The following is a 27,122-nucleotide window of genomic DNA, read 5'->3' as shown; positions in this document are numbered from 1 at the left end:
AGCAGCAGGGTACGTGTATCTCAGGGGTGCGCGGGAAGTATCACACGCGATTCCATCAGGGTACGTGTATTCCAGGGGTGCGTGGGAAGTATCACACGCAAAAACAGCAGGGTACGTGTATTTCAGGGGTGCGTGGGAAGTATCACACGCAAAAGCAGCAGGGTACGTGTATCTTAGGGGTGCGCGGGAAGTATCACATGCGATTCCATCAGGGTACGTGTATTCCAGGGGTGCGCGGGAAGTATCACACGCAAAAAAAGCAGGGTACGTGTATTCCAGGGGTGCACGGGAAGTATCACATGCAAAAGCAGCAGGGTACGTGTATTTCAGGGGTGCGCGGGAAGCATCACACGCAAAAGCAGCAGGGTATGTGTATTTCAGGGGTGCGCAGGAAGTATCACACGCGATTCCATCAGGGTACGTGTATTCCAGGGGTGCGCGGGAATTATCACACGCAAAAACAGCAGGGTATGTGTATTTCAGGGGTGCGCAGGAAGTATCACACGCAAAAGCAGCAGGGTACGTGTATCTTAGGGGTGCGCGGGAAGTATCACACGCGATTCCATCAGGGTACGTGTATTCCGGGGGTCCGCAGGAAGTATCGCACGCAAAAACAGCAGGGTACGTGTATTCCAGGGTTGCAGGGGAAGTATCACACGCAAAAGCAGCAGGGTACGTGTATTTCAGGGGTGCGCGGGAAGTATCACATGAAAATCAGCAGGGTACGTGTATTTCAGGGATGCGCGGGAAGTATCACACGCGATTCCATCAGGGTACGTGTATTACAGGGGTGCACGGGGAGCACCACACTTTAATTGCACGTGTGGGTCCTCCCAGGTGTTCCCTCTACACCCTCCACGGCCCCTGCAGGTGGCCCACACCACAGGGGCCTACCCTGCACATGTCCTGCAGGCACCCCATCCACCATGGCCAGGCCCCCCAGCCAACCCACATGTCACCTTGCACTACTGCCCACCAAAGCATGTCCCCCTGGACCCCCAGCCACCAGGGGCAGCCTCCACCAGGCCCCCACCCATGTCTCCCATCAGCCCCACGCCCCAGGGGCAGCCTCCACCAGGCCCCCACTCATGTCTCCCTGCACCCCCACCCCCCAGCCACCAAGGGCAGCCTTCACCAGGCCCCCACCCATGTCTACCACCACCCCACCCCCCCAGCAGTGCAGGGGCAGCCTCCACCAGGCCCCCACCCATGTCTCCCACCACCCCCACCCCCCAGCAGTGCAGGGGCAGCCTCCACCAGGCCCCCACTCATGTCTCCCTGCACCCCCACCACCCAGTCACCAGGGGCAGCCTCCACCAGGCCCGCACCCATGTCTACCACCACCCCCACCCTCCAGCAGTGCAGGGGCAGCCTCCACCAGGCCCCCACTCATGTCTCCCACCACCCCCACCCCCCAGAAGTGCAGGGGCAGCCTCCACCAGGGGCCCACTCATGTCTCCCACCACCCCCCACCCCCACCCCCCAGCCACCAGGGGCAGCCTCCACCAGGCCCCCACTCATGTCCCCTATCACCCCCACCCCCCAGCCATCAGGGGCAGCCTCCACCAGGCCCCCACTCATGTCTCCCTGCACCCCCACCCCCAGCAGTGCAGGGGCAGCCTCCACCAGGCCCCCACTCATGTCCCCTATCACCCCCACCCCCCAGCAGTGCAGGGGCAGCCTCCACCAGGACCCCACCCATGTCTACCACCACCCCCACCCCCCAGCCACCAGGGGCAGCCTCCACCAGGCCCCCACCCATGTCTACCACCACCCCCACCCCCCAGCAGTGCAGGGGCAGCCTCCACCAGGCCCCCACCCATGTCTCCCACCACCCCCACCCCCCAGCAGTGCAGGGGCAGCCTCCACCAGGCCCCCACTCATGTCTCCCACCACCCCCACCCCTCAGCAGTGCAGGGGCAGCCTCCACCAGGCCCCCACTCATGTCTCCCTGCACCCCCACCCCCCAGCCACCAGGGGCAGCCTCCACCAGGCCCCCACTCATGTCTCCCACCACCCCCACCCCCCAGCAGTGCAGGGGCAGCCTCCACCAGGCCCCCACTCATGTCTCCCAGCCAACATGTCACCACAATGTAGATTCCTGGCCCTTATGGTCAGCCTCCAAATGGCAAACACCCACCCGAGTATTGCATCCACCCACTTAGAAATGGCAAAAACATGATAGAAGCCCAATTGCAAGTTTGGAAATGAACACATGTCCCTCACATACACCCAATGGGTGTCAGTGAATGTCAAAACCCATATCATGATATGCATGAAACCAATGAGATGATACTACACATTGAACTTTGAAGAAAAATATGTATTAAAAGCAACATAAATTGAATCAAAAATAAACAAACAATAATAGAAATTAAAAAAAAAACAACAGCAGGTCCGTGAAATAATGCAAAACCACAAATCATAATGCAAAGGAAAGGTGTCCAAAGTCACAGTCCACAAAAGTAAATCCAATGGAAAATTAAAATCGAAAACCATTGCTCCATGGTGAAATCACAATAAAAATTGAAAATCCAAAAGTCAACTATGTACAGATAAACAATCCAGGGTCCATGATCCCAACCGAAGAAATGAAACCTATCTAATAACACTACCTAAAAAAAATAACTATATACAAAAATGTGGCCCATTGTCCAAAAGGTCCAAAAAAAAAAGCTAAACAAAAGGAAACCTAACACTAACTATATAACTATTTACAAGGGCAGCGGGCTAGTCCGACGGCTCACTTCGGGATGTTCCGGGCCAGGGCATCATCGAACTCCCGCTCAATGTCCCGGAGGCGCTCCTCCTCCATGGCCCCGAGGGTCCGCAGGGCCGTCCACATGTTCCCCCCAAACTCCCTGCGGATTGCCTAGAGGCACTCTGCACTCCTCAGGGCCCTCCGCATGGAGTTCTCTGCCCTGACCATCGTGAGCCGTGCCTCTTCCGCCCGCTGCCGCTCCGCATCTATGGCGTGGCCCAACCGCTGCCACATGGAAGACACTTCCCGTCCTGGGTCCTCCTGCCCTCCGGCCGATGCCTGCCCCTCCGATGTGGAAGGCCCCGAGCCATCATGGCTCCCACCACGTTGCTGCTGCAGCTGCTGCGCCTCTGCCCATGCACTGCCTCCTGCTGCCTGCACATCCTCCGCTGGCTGGGGTGCAGTCGTTGATGTGGCCACCCCTGCTGGACGTCCGACTCCCGACTGTGGCAGGGATGCCTCCTCCACCAGCCTGGTCGCACCGTCAGAGGCAGCTCCACAGGGCACCCAGGTGACTGATGGGTGGGAAGATGGTACGGAGGACGACTGGCGCATAGGGGGTTCAGTTGAGGAGGGGGTCGTAGCAAGCCCCATCAAACGGAGGAATCCGGCCTGGGTGACCTGTCCCACCCAGTAGGCCGACGCGGTCAATGAGCCATTCGAGATGACGTGCAGTCTCCTCATGAAAAGACTGCAGGTCACCTCGCATGGCCCGTTGACGCAACGCCACACCAGTCAGGACAGGCTCAATCCGGACCCGGATAGCCACGTCCGCAGCCAGTGGAAGGCCAGTTGTCGTGAGCTCATACCCTGCCTGAAAACGGGTCTGGACGTAGGCATCCCTGCTGGTGCAAGATGATGCAGTGACAGGATCAGGGACAGGATTGCACACAGGCACCTCCGCGGCGACCTGTGCTGCCTCCTGTCCCTGGTCCTGCACTGCACCACTAGCACCAGTGGAATCCCCACCTCCAGACCCCGTCTCTGTTGCTTGCACGGCCTCCTCCTCCACCAAACCCCCCACCAACCTGGATGACTCCGTGCCATCTTCCCCCGTTGTGCCCTGTGGGGTCCCAGCTGCCCCTTCTGCTGCAGAGGAGTCCAACTCTGACCTCTGCCTCTTGGACCTCCCCCGGCAGCTGCGGCTTGGGACGCGGCACCGGACTCCTCACTCCCCGACGAGATCATAACCTGGGAGGGGAGCCGGGCCTTGCATCTCCGGCTGGCGGTGCGATCCCCGCCGCTGTGCTCTTCATCAGTTGACGCTGCAGACAGGGAGAAATAAAACACAGGCATCAGGGCACTGTACAATGGACACATACACACATGACAGTTGCACATAAGTGGCATTGGCAAACCTCAGACATGGCATCACAATCGGCAACACACATGTCATTTCAACTTGCACACATGAGCCATACCACAGCCACATCGCAACTGCCAGCACCATCCATACACATACAACAGCATGAGCAGGCTAAGGTGAGCCAGACATCACATGCAACACAGGGAGTGCACTATACATGCACGCACACCACCACACTTGCATGCATGTGTACACCTCAGCCAACTGTCGCAGTGTTCCGATGGGCATCCATGTCACATCTGCCAATCAGGCTTCCACATCCCGCTGTCACATGCATCCATGTTGCCTCACTGTTGCACCCTTGTCAAATACACACACATGCGCATGTACACAGTGCTGATACATGCAGCTGAAAACAACATACATGCCTGACATCACGAACATGCCCACTTACATACACATTCATCCAAACATGTGTGCCCACGCAACTGCATTTGGCATGCAAGCCTACACACACAAGCACCATCCATGTCTCACACATGACAGCCCTCGCATGTGTTAGCCTCACGGTCCTGTACATCCCCACCCATACTCGGCCCCATACAAACAGATGTGCAACCGGCACACTACTGGCACATCACCACACGCACAGCTTACAATCATGATGCATGTACACTTACCGCTCGACTCCAGACGGGGCTGCCTCTCAAGGACCTGCACGTGGAGCGCTGGGGATATGCGTTCCAGGACCCTCATCTGATCTTCCGACAAGTGGCCCCTTAGCATCCGCTGCCTTCAAGAGGCGCCGGGCCTTGTTCAGGGTCCTGGACCTGAAGTCCTCCCAGTGCTTCTTGACATGTTGGAAGTCGCTGACTGCCACCCCCTCCGCTTGATGGCAGTCACGATGTCCATTCAGATCCGAGTCCGTCCTTCCTTGTCGGCGCACACACTTCCGTAGAGGGCATCATACTGCCCCAGGACTTGCTCCACCAGGACACCAACTTTCCTGGCACTGAAGCTGGTGCCCCTCTGCCTCTCTGACCCTGGGTAGTCAGTGGTGCCAGATGTTGCAGTGCCCGACATGACAACCCCAGAGGCAGGAGTGGGTGGGCAACTGGGTCCTGGGGCTGGGCTGTGAAGCGATGGAATCCCAGTCGGGAGTCTTCGGTTCCAGCAGGGGTGGTCACAGCAACAGCACCCCTGGCTGATGTGCAGGCAGCAAATGGCAGGGCACGTGGGCAGCAGGCAGCAGCAGATGGCAGGTGGGAGCGTGCTTGGGGCTCTGGGGGGCAGTAATTCGGCCTTGTGGGCAGGAGCGTGGTCTTCCGTGTGCTTACACGTGGCCAGCTTGATACGGAGTGATTTGGCACGTGAAAATCCTGCATGTCTGCGTGTAAATCGAGGAAAGGCCCTTAGCGCGTATGCACGTCAGCACGCATATGCGATTTCATTGGACCAAAGGCCCTTAGCGCGTAAGCACGTCTGTGACGTGATGCGCGCGGGTGTTTCCCTCATTACATGTGTTGACAGAGCACACGTGGATTTCCACCAATCGCGTGTGAAACTTCCTGCGCACCCCAGAAATACACGTACCCAGGCCAATCGCGTGTACGCTCACTTCCCTCCGATTACACGCGATGACACTCGGACGTGCAGTTTTACCACGTGTGCTTGCATATGCGATTTCATTGGCCCAAAGGCCACCATGCGCAGCTGTGACGTCACGCGCATGGCCGTAGAGAATGGCACGTGTAAAAAAAATGAGATACACGTCCGAGTGTCAAAGCGCGTAATTGGTGGAAATGGCCTCATCGCGTATGCGCGTCTGTGATGTGTGTATAAAAGGTACGTGTAGAACACCATTTCCTTGTACGTGCTTTTCGTGGAGAGCGAATGGGTGAAATCTGTACTTCTTGTCAGTTCACACGCGATTTGCTTCACAGCGTTTCCAGTTCGAACTTCCTGTTACCTCTGACAGCTTTTTCTCTTTTCCTCTTTTTCCTGGGCCTGTTTCCTCAAAAAGCGTTCCCTTCTACTGTTGTCCTGTCTCCTCAGACAGCGTACAATTCTTCTTTTGGCAGGGGTGTTGCCAACGCGCACACGTGCATTTTTTCATGCTTTTGTTCCTGGCAGACGGTGAGTTGCGCACGTATTTAACATCTGTGCTTGCCCCGTGTGTCGCGTACCCCTTCAGAGGTCATTCTAGGCTGCGTGTGACACGCATACGTTCATTCTTGTGTTTCTGGGTGCCACAGCGTAGTGCAGGTTTATTTTTCCACGCACGTGGTCTAGGAGGGGTTGCGTGCACCTTACTTCCCTTTTTTGGGGTGCCTGTGCATTGCGTGACCCGTCATCTTTCCCCAGGGGTGACATACAGCCTTGCTAGAGCACTAGGGTACGATTACCATCTGGTACCCAACCCCTTTGGCCCCCATTTGCCCAGGACAATAGTTCACATCGACTCCCATACGCACAATAACATCAGTGCCATGGCTGGGAGGCGACCAAGCCGTAAGGGTGGCAAAGGTGGCCGAGCCCCAAGTGGTGGCCGTGGTGGATCCAGTAGGGGACGTGGCCGTGACTTGCAGGGTGCCCCTAGCCCCCCATGTGTGGAGGAGCAGTCAGGGACACCCATGCCCCCCCCCTGGTTGAGGTTAACGTGGCTGACACCATCCATGCTCAGCCCTTGTTGTACCAGCCCACTGTGGAACCAGACCTGGCACAGGGTGACTCCATGGCTGACTTCCAGGTCAGCAGGTCTAGGCCACGTGCGCCGGTGAACGTTGGTATCATCAGGCCATGTCGATCAGGGGCAGCTAGGTAATCTGCTGCCCCGCGTAGGCAGGCTGGGGAGGCTGCAGGGGCATCTGCTCCATCTACCCCACCTCTCACACACCCAGCCAGGACAGTGTCGGTCCAAGTCCATCATGCTGACATTCCCCCTGACACCATCACACTTGAGCTAATGCCTGCACCAACTCCCATGCTGGGTGTGCAATCCCACGCTCCTGCCCCTAGTGTCCAGAGCGGCGTAGGACACTCAGGATCCCCACCACCTTCCAAGCGGAAGAGGAAGAGTGCTCGTGCAGTAGAGGCTGATGCCCCAGACACGGCTACACAGTCCGGCCCGTCAAGGAAGCCCAGCTTCAATGAGGCCGAACTGAATGCACTTATAGAGTATGTGTCCGCACATGACCGCGAAATGGTGATTGTTGCAGGATCCGAGACCACACCTGCACAACGTCAGGCACACTGGCAGACCATTGCGGACATCATAAGTGCCCTTGGAATCGTGAGGCGCACAGCTAATGAATGCTACAAGCGCTGGAATAACCTGAAGCGCAGGGCAAAGAATAAGCTGGCCTCAAGTCATGCCGCAACTCTAGTGACTGGAGGTGGGTCTCCAGCAGACGACATAGAACTCACTCCACATGAGCAGGTTGCTGGGACCTACGTCACGGAGGAACAGATCCAAGGCGTGGGAGAACTGGCAGATTACGAGGCATTGTCCGGTGAGTGCACATGCATGTGTGTGTCATCCATATGCATGGTGTGTGTGGGAGGGCTTCTGTTTGGGTAACAGGTGAGAGTGTGTGTGCCTGAGTGGTTTGGGTCACCCATGTGCCTCTTCCTATACATTCTTGGCACCAGCATTTGGGTATAGCAGCATCCCTTCTGCCAACATTAGACATCCAGCCCAACACCACGCCAGTTGCCCTTGGAGTGTCATCTTGCCACAACATTGTTGCTTATTTACCTCTGTTTATTCAGGCAGATTGTTTGCATACCACCAGTTTTACTCGGGATTTCTCAGTCCTATGTCACATGTCTGACATGGCTATGGTACAGTGGACTGGCTTAGTTTCCTGGACATGATTAGTTTAGACATGTCCCTGTGCTGTAGGACCATTTTGGACTGGCAGCTGCAGGTTAAACATTTGAACCATTTCAATGAAAAAATCAATTATATGAGCAAACTGGACTGAATGAACAATTGGTGACCTCCTCTCCCTCTTCACTTCATGGCTAGGGTACATGCCATCTGTGTGATGGCATGTGTATTTGACCTGCCAATCACTGGCCAATGTGTGATGCCACTGCTAGGCAGCATGCAGCAAATGTGTTCATCTTCCATCTTGGTGTCATCAATGTTTGCCATCTGCCTCACCATCACACGCAGTGACGGTGCATGCATGGGAGGGTTTTAGTCATGTGGGACATGTGTCAATCAAGTACTGTTTCTGTAGCCTCTCAGCCCTAATTGTGTGCCATGGTGCTAATGCCTGTTTCCATTTGTTTTCTTTTATGTCTTTGCAGGGGATGACGCACTTGATACTGCTGGGGTTGTGGAGATGGTGCAGACCCAGGAGGGGTCTGAGGGCCGACCGACCACCAGTGAGGGACGTGGTGTGGTGGTGGGTGAGAACCCACAACTGCTGCAGGTCGTGCTCTCAAGGGGTGTCTCTGGCTGCACCTCCCCCGAGCTGTATTCAGGTGTCGATTCGGATGATGAGACCTATGTGCCGTCGCAGGTGAGTGTTCCTGGGAGGGATTCTGTTCTGTCCGACCCACCTGCACCAGGGTTAGAACCCTCAATGGGGATGTCAGTGTTGGCGGGTACGCCTTTGGTGGTTACGGATGCAGGGTCACACTCCGCGACATCTGATCCTGTTCCTGGGCCAGCAGATCAGAGGGGGAATGCAGTTCTGCAGCCTCAGGCAGTGCCGGCAAAGCAAGGCGCAGTTCGCCTTGCCCCAGACAGGTGTGGTGCCCGCCGACGTGGTGGCCGTCAGCCACCTGGCAATACCACATGGGAGCAATCCATATACGGTATGGCAACCCAACAGGCAGCATCATCAGAGATGATGGCTCAGGCCATGGATAGGGTGGCCACTTCCATTGTCGCCCCCGAAAGGCTGATGGAGCGACTACAGCAGGCAACCGACTCCATCTGCCAGTCACACAGGGAGGACATGTTGGCGTCCGACAGGGACAGGCGGGCGGCACTGGCGACTCTGCAGGAAGCCATTTCCATAGAGTCCCAGGGCCACAGGGAAGCCCTGAGGGTGGAACTCCTTCACCTCAGGACGACTCTTGTTGAGCTTGAGGCTTCAACAAACAGAAGGACAGAACAGCAGCTGGAGCGTCTCACACGTACGCTCTCAGCTGAGATGCAGGCAACTAGGGCGGAGGTCCGGGCATCCCGTGAGTTGTTGCATGGGGACCTCCGCACACTTATGCTCCAGAACGAGACCTACCACACCCGCATGCTTGCAGCCATGGAGGAACAGACTAGGGCTTTGCATGGGTTGCCTCCCATAGTGCCACCACCTCCTGATGCAGCTGCAGAGGGTGAGGAGAGCGACAGCAGTGATACTCCCACAATAGGGTAGCCGTGTAGGCCATGAGCCCATGGAGGTGTTTTTTTTTCGCAAGATCCACACAGGTGGGTTTTGATGTGCACCCTGTCCTCGGACCTCCTGGGTGGCCTCCCCCACCCCCCCGGGCCCATTAATGGCCATTTTTGATTTTTCTTTTTTTTTTTTGGGACAGTGTGTTGCCTTGAGTGGCTCCCGTGGGCATACGATGCATTGTGGCTGGGCACATGCAGGCTTGTCATGAATTTGGTTCAGATGCTTGGGATTTTGTGACACACACCCCTCCTGCTTCCTGTTTCCATGGGCTTGCAAAGGATGTGCCCAAGTGACATTAACGTACATGGTGACATTGGACTCCCATGAGCTGTGTGGGCAGTCTGTAGTCAATACTGTGTATACATTCATAGTGCATATTGTTGTTGTATTGTACACTGCATGGTGTATTGATATGTGCCTCTGTATCCATCTCATCCTCCTAATTTGCAGGTCCATTCCTCATGTCTTCACAATGCGGTCCACCTTGGAACTGGAGTCCATGTTGTAAGCAGTGCACCTACACTCTTGCGTGGCGCTAACACTGTATACTTGGAAGTGTTCGGAGGGCTGGCATCATCAGTGAGGCTAGCACATTTTTAAGTCTGTAATGTCATCTTTAAGGTACGTTGGAGGTTGTGTAGGTGATTGGTATTCTTGGTAAGTATTTGGTAATGTGTGTTGTAGGTCCTGCATTACTGTGAGCATTTAATGTGTGGACATGTTTCCATTAGGGACACTGTAGGTGGTGACACTTGGGGCATGTTGTGGGGATTAATTTCTTTCCTCTCACATTGCATGACATGCCATGGTGTGTTGTGTGGCCGTGCCGGGGAGGGGTTGGGTGACATGGCACTGTTTTCATGTAGTATTTTGCGAGTGGGTATTCATTTCTGCAGCATGGAAGTGTCTTTTGATGACACTGCATTGGTGGTGTTGGTGTAGGTAGGGATGCACACATTGTGACACTTCCACATGAACAATCTCAGGCTGCTATGGTTCTGACAGTTGACTGTCCCTTTGTTCGTCTTAATTGTCAGGTCGAGTCATCATTGCTTATCAGATGGTATGTGCCAGGCCTGTGTGCACTCCACTGGGGTGTGATTTCTATGTGAAGTAATTAGCCACCAGCTGCGTACGGGCTGCCTCACCCCGTGCCCTCTCCCCTCCCATGCGCAGCAGGCGTGCATGTGGTTGGGGATGTGGGGGCACCACCATGTCCACAGCCTGGCCCCGGCGTGTTGCAACATTGTGCAGGACACATGCTGCCACCATGATCCTGCACACTACTGGGGGCGCATATAACAGCTGCCCGCCAGAATGGTCAAGGGAGCGAAAGCGTGACTTGAGCACTCCGAATGTGCGCTCCACCATGCCCTGGGTTGCAATGTGGGCTGTGTTGTATCTTACCTCTGGAGGCGTGATGGGGTTCTGAATTGGCGTCATCATGTGGGTGCTCAGAGGGTAGGCACTGCCCCCTGGTGAGGAGGTGATGGGTATCATTAGTGGGGCAGTGACATAACTCTGCATCTGACATGCATACATGTGCAGTGGCATTCATACTCACCAAGCAGCCATGTATCGCCATGCCGCAAAGCTTCTAGGTCCCGGCTTAGGGTAGACATTCAGTAAATGAGGCTGTCGTGGGTGGACCCTGGATAGTTGGCATATACTGAGGTGATGATTCCCTTAGCATTACATACTACCTGCACGTTGATGGAATGCCAGTGCTTGCGGTTCCTATAGATGTGCTCAGATGCCCTGGGTGGACGTAGTGCCACATGGGTGCAGTCAATGGCACCTAGCACTTTTGGGAATTGTGCCACACCGTAGAAATCGAGGGTGGCAGCCTGCCTTTCTGCAGGTGTCCTGGGCAGGTATATGTGCCTACGGACTGATGGGCGTGCAGTGATGATGTTCAAGACCTGGTGTAGGCAGCGTGACTGCGTGGCCTGTGACACCCCACCCACTATGGCACTTGTCCGCTGAAATGATCCTGTGGCCAAGAAGTGCAGTACTTTGAGGACCTTCTCCAGGGGGCTGAGTGCTTGGGAGCACAGGGTGGGTGATGTGAGGTCATCCTCCCACTCACTGACCAGGTCCAGTATTATGTGTGGTGGAAACCTGTACCTCCCATACACCTGGTCATCAGGCATCCCAAAAAGGCTGGTTCTGGGAGTGAAAATTCTGGCCCTCACTATCCTCCTCCTCCTCCTTTGGTAACCCACTGCCACTGCTGCTAGGAACGGTATATTAATCCTGGCGTATGAGCTAGTTTGTTGTTTGCGCGCACTTTTATGCTGCGCGGGTCGACGTACGCCTGCTTCATGCTGGCGTACGTGTTTCAGGATTGGACCATTTATTTTTCGGCACGTCGTAGGCGAACGTGTGAATATTCCCGCCCACCCCAGGAATACATGTAGCACACTCTCCCAGGCCCAGTCGCGAGTAAATATTCCCGCCCACCCCTGGAATACACGTACCCCACTCTCACATGCCCAGTCGCGTGTGGAATTTCCCGCACACCCCGAAGTACACGTACCCAGGCCAATCGCGTGTGGAACCTCCCGCGCACCCCATAGTACATGTACCCAGGCCAATCGCGTGTGGAACCTCCTGCGCACCCCGTAGTACACGTACCCAGGCCAATCGCGTGTGGAACTTCCCGTGCACCCCGACGTACACGTACCCAGGCCAATTGCGTGTGGAACTTCCCGCGCACCCCGTAGTACACGTACCCAGGCAAATTGCACGGCTGGGGGGTGGGGGTGATGGGAGACATGAGTGGGGGCCTGGTGGAGGCTGCCCCTGCACTGCTGGGGGTGGGGGTGATGGGAGACATGTGTGGGAGCCTGGTGGAGGCTGCCCCTGGTGGCTGGGGGTAATGGGAGAGTGGGGGCCTGGTGGAGGCTGCCCCTGGTGGCTGGGGGTGATGGAAGACATGAGTGGGGGCCTGGTGGAGGCTGCCCCTGGTGGCTGGGGGGTGGGGGTGGTGGTAGACATGGGTGGGGGCCTGGTGGAGGCTTCCCCTGCACTGCTGGGGGGTGGGGGTGCAGGGGGACATGTGTGGGAGCCTGGTGGAGGCTGCCCCTGCACTGCCGGAGGGGTGGGGGTGATGGGAGACATGAGTGGGGGCCTGGTGGAGGCTGCCCCTGCACTGCGGGGGGTGGGGGTGTCGGTAGACATGGGTGGGGGCCTGGTGGAGGCTGCCCCTGGTGGCTGGGGGTGATAGGGGACATGAGTGGGGGCGTGGTGGAGGCTGCCCCTGCACTGCTGGGGGGTGGGGGGAGACATGAGTGGGGGCCTGGTGGAGGCTGCCCCTGGTGGCTGGGGGGTGGGGGTAGACATGGGTGGGGCCTGGTGGAGGCTGCCCCTGCACTGCTGGGGGGTGGGGGTGGTGGGAGACATGAGTGGGGGCCTGGTGGAGGCTGCCCCTGCACTGCTGGGGGTGGGGGTGGTGGGAGATATGAGTGGGGGCCTGGTGGAGGCTGCCCCTGCACTGCTGGGGGGTGGGGGTGGTGGTAGACATGGGTGGGGGCCTGGTGGAGGCTGCCCCTGGTGGCTGGGGGGTGGGGGTGAAGGGGGACTGTTAGGCAGAAACCTGTGCAGTTCCCTTGGGGAACACTGCAAAAGATTTAAGACTACAGGTATAGCAGTAAACCCACTTGGTAGCAGTCTGCACCACCCAGATTTACCTGGTAGCTGTGGCTGAGCAGTCAGACTTCCCTCAAGAAGAGTTAGGCAGTATGCAAAGTATACACAATATGTACTCAGACACAATAGCACGAGCAAACACTGACCAGAGCTTGGTTTCAAAAGTATATAGTTATTTATTTTTTAAGAACATATAAGTTGAAAACACTCTAGCAAAATATAGTAAAAACCCCTTCAAACACAGTTATAATGAAAGCAGTTTCAACCCTTACTCCTATCTAGACAACTCTAAGTTAACACCACCTAATTAAAACAGAGGTGAGCGCTTAACGTTAGATGACACTCTAGTAGGTTCAAGAAAGGGATAAAAAGAAACAGCTATGGGTTAAACACACCACTCTAAGGTCCAGAACACTTGCAATAGGCTCAAAGAAGCACAAAGTCACAGGTGAGCAAAAGTCACTAGGCAGGGCCCACTCTTAGAGTGGCCGGAGCGAAAATGTGCCCAAGATCACACTGTTATTAGGGATTCAAAGTCTTGCAAAGAGTTAGAAAGAGTTTAGAGTGGCTTAGAAAGTTTAGCCAGGGTGTCCCAGGCACTCCCAGGTTCGAAAGCCGGGGGCTAAATCTACCCCGTACAGTCGGTGGCAAGGGAAGCCAGGCGGAACACGGTACCTTAAGCGGAAAGGGTCCTCCAGCGGTGGCAGTTGTTCCAGGCAGTGGCAGCAAGGCTCGACGTCGGTCAGGGGAGAAGAAGTTCTCGCTGAAGAGCAGAAGAGGAAGGTCGTTGCACTGCCCGGGAAGAAACCAGCCGCGGAGTCCTCCGGTTAAAGGGTTGTACCGACTTTCGTGGTTGGGGTAAAAGTGGTGGGGTTCCGGTTGCCGGGGTGCTTGGCACTGGCAAGGCGGCCACGAGATACCTCGAGAAGCGAAAAGAAGGCGAAAACTGGTTGTCCCCACCAGGTCAAGGGAAGGAGCCACTCCGTTAAGAGTTCTCCTCGGTCGTCGGAAAAAGTGGTGAGACGGTTCAGCAGGGCTCCACCGGGTGGTGTCGTCGAAGCAGGTCGGCTCAGCTCTTCCCTCGTCGGATTCTTGGTCCTGTGGCGACTTCTGAAGTTCCAGTCCCCAAAGCCCTGCTTTTATGCAGCAAACCCCCATTCACTCAGCCTAGCTGTCACTCAAACATGCTAAGTGGTGAGCCGGCCGGCGCACCACTTGGGCCAATCAGGACGGAGTGCGACTTGAGTTACCAAGGTAACTCAGTCCAGGGTGCCTAAATCCCCCTCCACCCCTCCTAAGTACCCCAGACAGAGTGGCACCACTTTGGAGGGCTTCTGTGGAGAAGCCCGCCAAAAGTGGAACAAAGGGCTCCACTTTGGGTCAGAGTTACAGAGACGAACGCCAACGCCATTTTGGAATCAGGTTTTGGCAAAAAATCCCAACCGGAGTTATAATAATAAATATATAAACCGGCGGTATGTTTAAGGCTACCGTTAAATAAATAATTAAATGTTTTAGCCTAAAACAATGGGAAATCCCATAGGGAAATATTCGCGGTCGAATATAAAAAGTAGTTTCCACTGCCACCAGCCAAAACTCGATCAGGGGGGAGGAAACGTGCCCCCTCGACTAACAGACCCTGGGGCAATCGAATTGCCCCAGCCAGTACGTCCACAATATGATGGTTTGTACTGGTTCTGTTCAGGATTCAAGACTAGCAAAGTCTTTGGTGACTTTACATGCCCTGGGAGACAGTAGTCAGTCCCAGGGTATGGAGTCTATGTTGGGGAGTCCCTAGGACACCCCTGGGTCACGGCACAGAGGGTGCTGTGTAACCCACATCACAAAAACGCATGAGGCCCTATGGAGTAAAAGACCCCATAGCCCATTCAACACAAGGTTTAACCAAGAAAACACACTTCAACATGTCCAAGAGTGAGGGTAAAAGAGTCTCACTCTTGGCAGGAGGAAAAAAAGAAACCCCAGAAATCCAGCAAAGCTGCTGGGGGACTCACTAGGTAGGGAAATTCAGCCTAAACAGAGAATTCTCCCTAACACTCGCCCCCCCCAGACTAAGGGACAGGAGGATTTAATCCACTCCTGGATGAACCTCATACCTCTAGTCGATGATATACATCCTAGAGAGTCCATCAGCATTTTGATGGTGACACCCTGACCTGTGCTCAATGGTGAAATCAAACCCTTGCAGGCAGATTGACCATCTCAATAGTTTTGGATTTTCCCCTTTCATTTGCATTAACCATCTCAAGGGTTGGTGGTCAGTCTGAATAACAAAAGTAGAACCATACAAGTATGGCCTAAACTTCTTCAGTGCCCACACAATAGCAAAGCATTCTCTTTCGATAGTTGCCCACCTTGTCTCAGGATCCTTCAGTTTCCTACTGATGAAGCAAATGGGGTGCTCCCTACCCTTCTCATCCAGTTGGCTTAGAACTGCACCTATACCTACATTGGAAGCATCAGTTTGTACAATGAAAGGTTGGTGGTAGTCAGGAGCTCTCAATACTGGAGCTTGGCAAAGAGCTCTCTTCAGTTTTTCAAAGGCCTGATTGCACTCCTCATTCCATTTTACCTTTTTAGGGAATTTGGGAGAGGAGATTACATTCAGTGGAGAAGCTATGGTCCCATAGTTCTCAATGAAATTCCTGTAATATCCAGTGAGGCCTAGAAAAGCTCTCACTTGGGTTTGAGTAGTTGGTGTTGTCCAATTTTGCACAGCTTCAATCTTGCTGGGCAAAGGCCTTATTTCTCCACCTCCTACCTCATGTCCAAGGTAGACCACTTTACTTTGACCAATCTGGCACTTACTGGCTTTGATTGTCAAATGGGCCTTTTCCAGAGCCTGCAACACATGTCCCAGGTGGTTCACATGTTCTTCCCAGGAGTGGCTGAAGACTGCAATGTCATCCAAGTATGCCATGCAGAACTCTTCCATCCCAGCCAGAACTTGGTTCACCATCCTTTGGAATGTGGCAGGTGCATTTTTTAGTCCAAAAGGCATGACCTTAAACTGGTACAAGCCAACTGGGGTTGAAAATGCAGTTTTCTCCTTGGCATGGTCTGTCAGGGCTATTTGCCAATAGCCTGACGTCAGGTCAAATGTGCTGAGGTACTTGGCTGCACCAAGTTTATTCACCAACTCATCTGTCCTGGGCAAAGGGTGGGCATCAGTCTTGGTGACTGCATTTAGAGCTCTATAGTCCACACAGAATCTCAAGTCTTTGGATCCTGCCTTGGGCACTAACACAACTGGGCTAGACCATGGACTAGTAGAGGGCTCTATTACCCCGAGATCAAGCATCTTCTTGACCTCTCCTTTGATGTGGGCTCTGATATGTTCTGACATTCTGTATCCTCTGCTTTTGACTGGCAGACAGTCACCAGTGAGTATCTCATGCTGGCCCCAAGGGGTCAAGCCTGGTGACAGTGAGAACAGGGAGGCAAACTGATTTAACATAGATTTGCACTCCTCTTGTTGCTCAGGTGTCAGGTCTGAAGAGAGGTTGACTCCTTCAACTTTTTCATCTAAAGGCACACCTCTGAGGAGATCCGGGAGAGATTCACTCTCTTCTTCCTCTGCAGCTGAAGCTAGAAGCAAGGCTCCTACATCAGGTCTGGAGATGTATGCTTTTAGTCGGTTGGTGTGGAAGACTCTAGGAGCTTCCCTGGGTCTGCCCAGATCCACCAGATAGTTGACCTCTCCAAGTTTTCCCACAACCTTGAAGGGTCCCATCCATTTGTCTTGCAAGGCCCTCTGCCTTGTTGGGAGCATAACTAGAACTAGCTGGTCTTGAGTAAACTCAACCATGTTAGCCTTCTGGTCGTGCCAATGTTTGACCAGGGCTTGACCAGCTTTCAAGTTGTCACTTGCTTCTGCCATCATGTGTGACATTCTCCTCCGGAGACCTATCACATAGTCAGTCACTCTGACTGGCTTGAGGGGAGGAGCACCTTCCAATCCCTCCTTAATCAGGGCCAATGGACCTCTGACTGGATGGCCATAGAGAAGCTCAAAGGGAGAATAACCTACTCCCTCCTGAGGGACTTCTCTATAAGCAAAGAGAAGGCATGGCAGTAGAAGGTCCCACTTTTTCTTAAGGGGTTCTTCTAAAGCACCTATCATGCTCTTCATGGTTCTGTTAAACCTTTCAACCAACCCGTTTGTCTGAGGGTGGTATGCGGTTGAGAACTTGTAGGTAACTCCACAGGTTTTCCACATGGCTTTCATGTAGTGGGACATAAAGTTTGACCCCCTGTCAGAGATTACCTCCTTAGGAAACCCAACCCTGGTAAAAATACCAAGGAGGGCCTTAGCCACAGCCGGAGCTGTAACAGTCCTCATAGGAATTGCCTCAGGGTACCTAGTAGCATGGTCTACTACAACAAGTATAAACCTGTTGCCTGAGGAGGTTGGGGGATCAAGGGGACCAACAATGTCAATCCCTACCCTCTCAAATGGGACTCCCACAACTGGGAGAGGCACTAAAGGTGCCACATTCTTGGAACCAACCTTACCAAAAGTCTGGCAGGTATGGCAGCTCTTACAATATCTATCTACTTCAGCCCCCATCTTTGGCCAATAAAAGTAGAGTGAGAGCCTTTCCTTGGTCTTCTTGAAACTCAAGTGACCAGCCAAAGGTATCTCATGGGCTAGTTGTAAGAACTGTTGTCTGTTCTCTTGTGGGACTACAAGGCGTTTGTAGTCTCCAGGTTCAGACTCAGTGGGTTCACTGTAGAAGAGGCCATCTTCCCAGTGCAACCTATACTTCCCAGGCTCTTGCCCATCAGCTTGAGCAGCTGCCTGGTGGCGGAGACCTTCCAGAGTTGGACATTCTCTTTGCCCCTTACGAAAAGCTGCCCTGCTAGGCCCACCTTCTGCTAGTAAAGACTGCAGCTCAGGATGGTCCTCAGGGTCCAAATCTCCAATAAGGTTGGGGCCTCCTTCTAGCTCTTCCTCAGAGTCTAGCTCAACCACACAGGGTTGTACCTCCCTCTCAGCCTCAGCTGGAGGTGGAGTTACAGGTGTAACTTTGGACAACCTAGGGGAAGTCCTTGTTGGAAGCACTGGAGTGCTTGCTGCTGGCTTTTTCCTAGGAATCTTGGGTTGCCTCTTTGCTCCTGATCTGGTAGTTACTGCAGTAAGTTGCTCCAGTGGGAGAGGAGTGATTTCTGTCATCATCTCCTGAGATAACCCTCTCAGGGTTTTCTCTCTTGCAGGTTTTGTGAGCTCCTGAAACCTTTTGCTAGGAGGTCTGGGGGTATGAGATACAACTCCAAGAGCTTTGAGGTCATTACCCAACAGAACCCTACCTGGCACTTCACATTGTACACTGACAGGTATTTTTACAGCCATATCATTACATTGGATGAGAACTGGTAACTGGGGACACATCTGCACAGGCCCACCAGCTAACTTGGTGAGGCATTTGGGTGCCTTAGCAACATCCTCTGCCTTGAAAAATGATTCATCCACCACAGTTATGCTGGCGCCAGTGTCCCTAATGGCAGGAGTCTCCTGACCATTCACCTGGACACTGTCCTTATAATACTCTTTAGTATTATCTGGGATAGAGTTATAGACATCTAAATTCTGTTGTTCCCACAACCCCAGAGAGACTAAAGAAACACTAGCTGAGACTCCAGTGGGTTCATCAGCTAGTAATAGAAAGTTTCCACTTGCCATATGTACTTCCTCTTCTGGAGCGAAGGCTAAGGAGGCAAGCTGGACCCCTGAAGGTTTACCCTTACATCTGGGATCTCCTTTCACATGGTCAGTAGCCTTACAAACAAAGCATGAGCCAAAGGCTCGCTGGAATGGAGGCTTGTTCTGACCTCCTTCTGGTCTGGGACCAGAAGGTACACTAGCCTGATTTGGTTTCCCTTGTGGCTTACCCTTATAGTTTTGTTTGGGGCCCTCTTTGGAATTTGTAGTATTAGAATTCTCTTTGGAGTCCTTTTTAGGCTGTTTCTCCCTATCCTTCTTCTGAGTTACCCCAGAATCCTTGTGAGTGGCCCTGTTGGCAACCCACAAGTCAGCAGCCTTAGCTAGTTTCCGGGAATCTAATTCCCTGGAATCAGCCAAGTGTTGTCTGAGCTCAGGAGAGCAGGCATCATAAATAGTCTCCAACATAAACAAATTCTTCATACCTTCATAAGTGTTCACCTTGTAACCCTTAATCCATCCCTCTAAGTTTTTCAAACATTCACTCACCCAGGTAGCCCAAGGGGTACCATCATGCTTTTTGAGGTTCCTAAACCTCTTAAGATACTGGGAAGGGGTCTTCCCAAACCTAGCTATCAAAGCTAGTTTCACACATTCATAGTCCTTCCTATCCTCCTCCCCCATCTCCATTACCACATCAGTTGCAACAGGGGGAAGCCTAGAGAACAACCAGGTGAGTAAGTCATTTCCTGTGATGTTCTGGAGCCCATGATTATATTCAAACAGAGACAACCAATCCAACACATCCAACTTAGGCTCATACATACCAACCAATTCTTTAGGCGTCCGGGGTCTTTTAGGACTGGAACTTCTAGAGGAGCCAGAGAGAGAAACATTCTCAACAGATAATTTCTTCATTTCTAAGTCATACTTGAGCTCCATTTCCCTTAGCCTTAGTTCTTTGTCAGTTTGAGCATTAAGTTTCTTATACTCCAATTCTAGTTTCATTTTCTCCAGTTCAAAGTACTGAGGACTAAATGTGGGACCTGGTAAAGGTCCAATAGGTACATCAGGTAGAGCAGGCAGAGGCCTAGGGGGGACAGTCACAACAGCCTCACCCTCCTCTTCTGACTCTTCCTCAGAATCATCAACATTTTGCTCCATGTTAACTTCAATACTGTCATCTACAGTTGCTGGAGTGATAGGTTCCTCTGAACCATCACCCAGACTTTGGTTAGCTAACAATCTTTCAATCAGCTCCATTTTCTTGCCCTTAGTCAGGAGATCCTTATGTTTACAGAGCACTCTTAAACAATCAGCAGTTTTGGCTGCAAGGGACTCTTGACTATAGCTTTCTATAACTGACATGTTAGAGGATTACTTTTACAGTGCTAAGCTTTGTGGTTAGTTGCACTAAGGTATCTAAAGTACAATAAATTGTATACTCAATACAAATCCCACCGCTGTACACCAGTGTTAGGCAGAAACCTGTGCAGTTCCCTTGGGGAACACTGCAAAAGATTTAAGACTACAGGTATAGCAGTAAACCCACTTGGTAGCAGTCTGCACCACCCAGATTTACCTGGTAGCTGTGGCTGAGCAGTCAGACTTCCCTCAAGAAGAGTTAGGCAGTATGCAAAGTATACACAATATGTACTCAGACACAATAGCACGAGCAAACACTGACCAGAGCTTGGTTTCAAAAGTATATAGTTATTTATTTTTTAAGAACATATAAGTTAAAAACACTCTAGCAAAATATAGTAAAAACCCCTTCAAACACAGTTATAATGAAAGCAGTTTCAACCCTTACTCCTATCTAGACAACTCTAAGTTAACACCACCTAATTAAAACAGAGGTGAGCGCTTAACGTTAGATGACACTCTAGTAGGTTCAAGAAAGGGATAAAAAGAAACAGCTATGGGTTAAACACACCACTCTAAGGTCCAGAACACTTGCAATAGGCTCAAAGAAGCACAAAGTCACAGGTGAGCAAAAGTCACTAGGCAGGGCCCACTCTTAGAGTGGCCGGAGCGAAAATGTGCCCAAGATCACACTGTTATTAGGGATTCAAAGTCTTGCAAAGAGTTAGAAAGAGTTTAGAGTGGCTTAGAAAGTTTAGCCAGGGTGTCCCAGGCACTCCCAGGTTCGAAAGCCGGGGGCTAAATCTACCCCGTGCAGTCGGTGGCAAGGGAAGCCAGGCGGAACACGGTACCTTAAGCGGAAAGGGTCCTCCAGCGGTGGCAGTTGTTCCAGGCAGTGGCAGCAAGGCTCGACGTCGGTCAGGGGAGAAGAAGTTCTCGCTGAAGAGCAGAAGAGGAAGGTCGTTGCACTGCCCGGGAAGAAACCAGCCGCGGAGTCCTCCGGTTAAAGGGTTGTACCGACTTTCGTGGTTGGGGTAAAAGTGGTGGGGTTCCGGTTGCCGGGGTGCTTGGCACTGGCAAGGCGGCCACGAGATACCTCGAGAAGCGAAAAGAAGGCGAAAACTGGTTGTCCCCACCAGTCAAGGGAAGGAGCCACTCCGTTAAGAGTTCACCTCGGTCGTCGGAAAAAGTGGTGAGACGGTTCAGCAGGGCTCCACCGGGTGGTGTCGTCGAAGCAGGTCGGCTCAGCTCTTCCCTCGTCGGATTCTTGGTCCTGTGGCGACTTCTGAAGTTCCAGTCCCCAAAGCCCTGCTTTTATGCAGCAAACCCCCATTCACTCAGCCTAGCTGTCACTCAAACATGCTAAGTGGTGAGCCGGCCGGCTCACCACTTGGGCCAATCAGGACGGAGTGCGACTTGAGTTACCAAGGTAACTCAGTCCAGGGTGCCTAAATCCCCCTCCACCCCTCCTAAGTACCCCAGACAGAGTGGCACCACTTTGGAGGGCTTCTGTGGAGAAGCCCGCCAAAAGTGGAACAAAGGGCTCCACTTTGGGTCAGAGTTACAGAGGCGAACGCCAACGCCATTTTGGAATCAAGTTTTGGCAAAAAATCCCAACCGGAGTTATAATAATAAATATATAAACCGGCGGTATGTTTAAGGCTACCGTTAAATAAATAATTAAATGTTTTAGCCTAAAACAATGGGAAATCCCATAGGGAAATATTCGCGGTCGAATATAAAAAGTAGTTTCCACTGCCACCAGCCAAAACTCGATCAGGGGGGACGGAGACGTGCCCCCTCGACTAACAGACCCTGGGGCAATCGAATTGCCCCAGCCAGTACGTCCACAATATGATGGTTTGTACTGGTTCTGTTCAGGATTCAAGACTAGCAAAGTCTTTGGTGACTTTACATGCCCTGGGAGACAGTAGTCAGTCCCAGGGTATGGAGTCTATGTTGGGGAGTCCCTAGGACACCCCTGGGTCACGGCACAGAGGGTGCTGTGTAACCCACATCACAAAAACACATGAGGCCCTATGGAGTAAAAGACCCCATAGCCCATTCAACACAAGGTTTAACCAAGAAAACACACTTCAACATGTCCAAGAGTGAGGGTAAAAGAGTCTCACTCTTGGCAGGAGGAAAAAAAGAAACCCCAGAAATCCAGCAAAGCTGCTGGGGGACTCACTAGGTAGGGAAATTCAGCCTAAACTGTCAGGATTAGTCAGGCGAGTACAAAGGCAGCGAATATGGCAAGGGAAATGTGCACTAAATTACACAGTGAAAGGCTTCGAATTAAACTATGTGCACACAGGAACAACGACTCATGTATGCTAGAACCCAGGAGTGCAAATAGAGTGTGACAACGAACCCGATATATGAAAAGGGATGTGGGGTAAGCACCTGACCGCGAGGAAAGTCGGCAAGCGCCTTACCCCCAATTGCTGTTACAGGTACTGACAGCGCTAAACCCACGTGGAGGGCAAGCAATGACAGGATCTGTGAACTAACACTCTTGATGGTATTAAATAAGGGAACTAAAGAACAGTACTCACGAGGACGAGATAAACCTCTTGAATGTCAGCTAGCCCACGAATCCTGTTGATGAAACTGGGACCCAGAAAGGCTAGAACAGCAATGGGAGGAAAACTAAATACCTAAGTTGGAATAGTGATTACAAATTAGTGAGGCAAACATAAGCATTCACACAGGAGCTAGCTACAACCGCACACCACACCTAATAATCAAATGGGAAATAAATGCAGAAGTGCAATGGAAAACATGGAATGGATCCCAATAGAAAGTAAGGATCAGGAGCAGGGAAAAAAGAAATAACCAATGCAAACTTCTCCCTACCCCTCCAAGGAAAAGACAGGAAGCTAATCTAAGAGGAAGGCTAAGGCATACGGGTTTACAGCAGCAAAGGACAGAGTCAAAGAAATATAGAACACAGACAAACTGGGCTGCATCTAAAAGGGGAAAGCACTGAGAAATGCTGCCTGCAAACAGAGGAAGACAAAAAGGGAATCAAGGGAGCAGAAATCAATTAGCGCATGAATCCGAGATTCAGGGCGGAGGTACAAGAAAACAGGAACTAGGAACTAGGTACAAAGGCAAGGAACAAGGAACAAGGGACTAGTCACAACAGGAACACTGCAAACGATGACCAGCGCTGGACTGAAGTAAGACTGAGGCTTTTAAAGCTGCTTAACGAGCACACGCCTCAGGTGTGCTGATTGCTGCACCTGCAGCCACAGCTGTTACCTATCCTCCACCCAACCTTGTCCTGCAAGGGTGGAGGTGGAGCAGTGGGCCAGGCATTCTGGGAAGCATAGTCATTTGGTTAAAGTAGCATGCTGGCTGCCAAAAACCTGGAATGGATCCGGAAGGGAAGTAGCTTGGAAAATAGGGATTTAGCGCTCCCAATTCATCACAGCACTGTAGCATAAGGTTTGGAGGAAAGGTCCAGTAGGGAATAAACCCCAAATCATGCCCCCAAGTGGTGGGAACGGGAGCGAAGGGAGCGAGTCGTGACAGTATACCCCCTCCTACGGCGGTCTTCGGGTGCCCGCCACCCGCACAAGACATCTTCTTTCCATGATGGGAGTGCTTTTTCTTTGGAGGTGGCACTGATGGAAATGGTGGCCTGTGGGCAAAGGCAGATGGACTTCCATGATAGGAGTGCTTTGTCTTTGGAGGTGATACTGATGGAAATGGTGGCCTGTGGGCAAAGGCAGATGGACTTCCATGATAGGAGCGCTTTGTCTTTGGAGGTGGTACTGATGGAAACGGTGGCTTCTGGTGTGGAAGAGACTCATGGTTCGAAGAAAGGCATGAAGGACTTGCCGGACCTGAAGCAGAGTTGGAAGGTCCAGGAAGCTCAGTCACTGGGAGTGGACCCTTATAAGTCTTTGAGGAGGGAGGCAGGCTGGTGCAACATGCCTTAGACAATGGTAGAAGCCCTGTTAGCCTTTCTGCCGAGAGTGGACATGCGGGAGGTGAGGAAATTGCTGGCTCCAGGAAAGGTTTATGTTCAGCCATTAGAGAAGGTGGCGGCTGAGGTAGAGGTTCAGATTTTCTTCTGTCATTCATCTGGGAAAAGGCTTGTGGTTGAAAGTGACTAAGGTTTGACTGCACATGTTCTACGCCTTGGAGACCTGAAAGTCCAATGGGTTGTACAAGGCTGGTACTCCTGGTGACAGTCGTGTAGCCACTTTGTTGCACGTGGGATACAACAGCAGGGACGTTTGGCATACTGATAGGAGTGATAGACGCAGTACTTGGTATTTCAGGCACACTAGCAGAAGGAGCAATAACAGACACATTTTGAACTGCAGCAGTCATTCCCTTCCTTTGGCTACTAGCACCCAACTGGTGCTTCTTGGCGGAAATCTGTTGCACAAGTCCTGTAGGTAATACGCCGGTCTGCACCACCCCCTGTGCACACCCAGGTGAGTGGTTCTGACTCATCACTTGGTCCAGCTTGATGACTCTGAAGCGGGAGCTGGCAAAAGTCTCAAACTCTGATGCTGCATTTTTAGGAGGCTCTGATGCTAAAGTGAAGCAGTTGGGAGAATCGTCTTGTGGAAAAGGCAGGCATTCTGGTGCTCCTCCTGAAGCAAAAGAAAGGCAAGCTAGACGTTCATCGACAGTAAATGGTTGGGATTCAGGAGGAATCGCTGGAGCAGAAGAAAATACAGCAGGATCTGATGGTGTAGACAGGTATACCTCTGATATTGGCAGCGAGGCTAAGCAGGATACAGGCGTCTCATGAACTGAAGGCAAATACTCAGTATACTCCGGGACTGAAGACATGCACTTATGATGGACTACCGGAGGCTCTATAGCTGAAGGATGATCTGCAGGATGAGCCACTGTAGCTGAAGACAGGCAGGCCAGAGGAAACCTTGAGGCTGAAGGCATGAAAGCTGGAGCAATCTCGGTTGCTGGATACAAACATGTCCAGGTCTTTGGGACTGGCTCTTGAGTAAATGGCAGACATGGCAGCGGTTCATTGGTTGAAGACACGTGTGCCAAAGATGACTGCAGGGCTGTGGATTGGATCATAGAAGAGTCAATGGTTGTAGGAGGACAGACAGAAGTCTCAGAAGTTGACAGACACATTGGTGGCTCAGGAATGGAGGGCACCTTTAGGGCAGTAGACTCCTTGGCACCAGTAACCAAAGACTGAGCTGTACCCTTGCAGTCCCTTTCTTTAGTGGGTGAAACAGAGTCTCTTTCTTTGTAGAAGTCAAAATCAACCAGTGGAATCACCATAGTAAAGTCTCTGTTAATCAGGATTTCGTCAATTGTCCATTCCTCTGTTTTAGCTTCTGAAAGAGGCAGATTAACAATCAACAGTTCAGGAATCGCCTGCCGGTTTTTTGGTTCTGTATACTGTGGAATGAGTCCATCAGAACATGAAATCTGTACTGTCTCTGACTGTTCGTATTGATCAGAATTGGCAGAAGGAAGAGTGAACCCAGAGGTAACATCGTTTTCCACATCAGCTTTAACATCTACTTCAGTCTCAGCAGCTGTATCAAGAGCAGGGCCTAAGCCTACTGTATTGACTGAATCTGTGTATGCCACCATTGTGGATTGTGTTTGGAAATCAGAAGCTTGTATGTGTGCTAGCTCAGAATTATGACAAACTGCTACACAGGAAATTTTAGGTAAAGGAGTGACTTGTAAATCTTCAGCTAACTGCAATCCCTGACAAACAGCAGAACAATTGTTAGAAACTGTGCCCAGATTAAGCGCTGTGCTAGACGAAAGACCTTCACTCCCAATAGATCTAACATATTGACAAATATCATGGTTTACCAAAGTCTCTGCACTTAGGGGCTGAACAGTGTTCACTTCCTCAACATCAACAGATAAAGTCTGAGGTGTATTCAGTAAAGAGTGCAAGGTTTTATTCTCCTCTTGTAAAGAAATGAATTCTTGTCTTAACTCCTCAAGCTTAGCTCTTAGCATGCCCTGCATTAACTGTACATCACTATCAGTAGGCACAGGGGGAGGCATAGTGGCATCAGGGCTGGATCCTGCACTAGCAATCTGGATGTGCACCGATTGTACATTGTCCTCTACTGCTTGCAGGTTCTGTGATTTATAGTTTCTCTTACCAACTTGGTCTGTGTTTCCCTTAAGCAAACTATTGACATTAGACCTCTTGGCATTAGGGACTACAGTATGTACCTGTGCAAAGGAGTATGCTTTAGACTGAGGGTAGAAAACAGAAGTTATGCAAGGAACCCCTCCATTCTTTATGTTTGTACCATGAAACTGTTCTATCTGAGGTGAAGCACAACTGGATTCATGGGGTTCAACAACAGAGGTACTCTTGTATACTAAGTCTAACAGTGTGTTGTTTTCTGCGGCTAAGGCTTGCGCTGACATAGAATCTGGATCAAAACAAAAGATAGAACTAGGATCAGGCAATGTAGGATGTGCCATCCTATGAGAAAAATACTTTGCACGTAAATGCCCATTCGTGACAAGGAGTTCATTTAAGTCAGGACTAGTGATTTGATTGTCACAGGTAAATGTAGGGGAAGCTTTCTGTACAAACTTGTTAGAGGCCTTGCTGCCTTTCTTTCTTAAACTTGCCATATTCAATGGGAATTTTGGGCTGGTCATTCTGTCAGGATTAGTCAGGCGAGTACAAAGGCAGCGAATATGGCAAGGGAAATGTGCACTAAATTACACAGTGAAAGGCTTCGAATTAAACTATGTGCACACAGGAACAACGACTCATGTATGCTAGAACCCAGGAGTGCAAATAGAGTGTGACAACGAACCCGATATATGAAAAGGGATGTGGGGTAAGCACCTGACCGCGAGGAAAGTCGGCAAGCGCCTTACCCCCAATTGCTGTTACAGGTACTGACAGCGCTAAACCCACGTGGAGGGCAAGCAATGACAGGATCTGTGAAC

This window comes from Ambystoma mexicanum, chromosome 3p, assembly GCF_040938575.1.
Source record: "Ambystoma mexicanum isolate Mex_15411 chromosome 3p, UKY_AmexF1_1, whole genome shotgun sequence".
NCBI lineage: Eukaryota > Metazoa > Chordata > Amphibia > Caudata > Ambystomatidae > Ambystoma > Ambystoma mexicanum.
Note: the sequence above shows the minus strand (reverse complement) of the source record.